The 1,305-nt window shown below is 61.5% G+C and overlaps 1 long non-coding RNA gene across 2 annotated transcripts; it reads right to left on the bottom strand.

The window, feature by feature from the left end:
• LOC143696685 (uncharacterized) lies at positions 1 to 766 on the bottom strand. 2 transcript variants are annotated; one of them, XR_013186051.1, is made up of 4 exons: positions 693 to 766; positions 570 to 591; positions 278 to 327; positions 1 to 195 (listed from the first exon to the last, which is right to left on the bottom strand). It is a non-coding gene; the product is annotated as an uncharacterized LOC143696685 (long non-coding RNA). The 2 variants fall into 2 exon arrangements; XR_013186050.1 differs by having other exon boundaries at positions 278 to 755.
• Between the last annotated feature and the right edge of the window lie 539 nt (positions 767 to 1,305).

The raw sequence follows: 1,305 nt of genomic DNA, 5'->3' as shown, positions 1-1,305 counted from the left end.
TGCTTTATTATTTCACGGTTTATTACTTCATGATTTATTAATTTATCGTTTATTAATTTATGATCTCTGTTACAATAAAAGAAAAGGAGACACTTGGGGACGGGTGACACAGCTGAGCTCACACCTGGGGGGGTGTAGGACACACCTGGGGACACCTGGGGACACCTGGGGACACTCAGACACACCTGGGGACACCTGGGCACACTCAGACACACCTGGGGACACCTGGGGCACACCTGGACACACCTGGGGCACACCTGGGGACACCTGGGGACACTCGAATACACCTGAACTCACCTGGGGCTGACACCTGAGACAGGGACACACCTGGGGACATCTGGGGACACCTGGGGACACCTGGACACAGCTGGGGACACCTGGGGACACTCAGACACACCTGGGACACACCTGGGGACACCTGGGGACACTCAGACACACCTGGGGACACCTGGGGACACCTGGGCACACTCAGACACACCCGGGGACACTCAGACACACCTGGGCACACCTGGGGACACCTGGGGACACCTGGGACACACCTGGGGACACCTGGGGACACTCAGACACACCTGGGGACACTCACAGGCACACCTGGGGACACTCGAATACACCTGAACTCACCTGGGGCTGACACCTGAGACAGGGGACACACCTGGGGACATCTGGGGACACCTGGGGACACCTGGGGACACCTGAGAGAGGGGGACTCACCTGAGCACACCCAGAGTCACACCTGGGGACACCTGGGGACAGGGGGACACAGCTGGGGACACCTGGGGACAGGGGGACACAGCTGGGGACACCTGGGGACACCTGGGCACACTCAGACACACCCGGGGACACTCGAATACACCTGAACTCACCTGGGGCTGACACCTGGGACAGGGGACACACCTGGGGACACCTGGGGACACTCACAGGCACACCTGAGACAGGGGGGCTCACCTGAGCACACCCAGAGTCACACCTGGGGACACCTGGGGACAGGGAACACACCTGGGGACACACCTGGGGACAGGGGACACACCTGGGGACAGCTGAGCACACCCGGAATCACACCTGGAACACACCTGGGGAAAGGGGGACACACCTGGGGACACCTGGGGACACCTGGGGACAGGGGACACACCTGGGGACACACCTGGGGACACCTGGGGACACCTGGGGACAGGGGACACAGCTGGGGGGAGGTGTACCACAGGTGGGGACACACCTGAGACAGGGGACACACCTGGGGACAGCTGAGCACACCCAGAATCACACCTGGACACACCTGGGGACATCTGGGGACACATCTGGGGACAC

Source organism: Agelaius phoeniceus, chromosome 37, assembly GCF_051311805.1.
Source record: "Agelaius phoeniceus isolate bAgePho1 chromosome 37, bAgePho1.hap1, whole genome shotgun sequence".
Lineage (NCBI taxonomy): Eukaryota > Metazoa > Chordata > Aves > Passeriformes > Icteridae > Agelaius > Agelaius phoeniceus.
The sequence above is the reverse complement of the archived record's forward strand: the minus strand, read 5'-3'. Positions and strand labels throughout refer to the sequence as shown.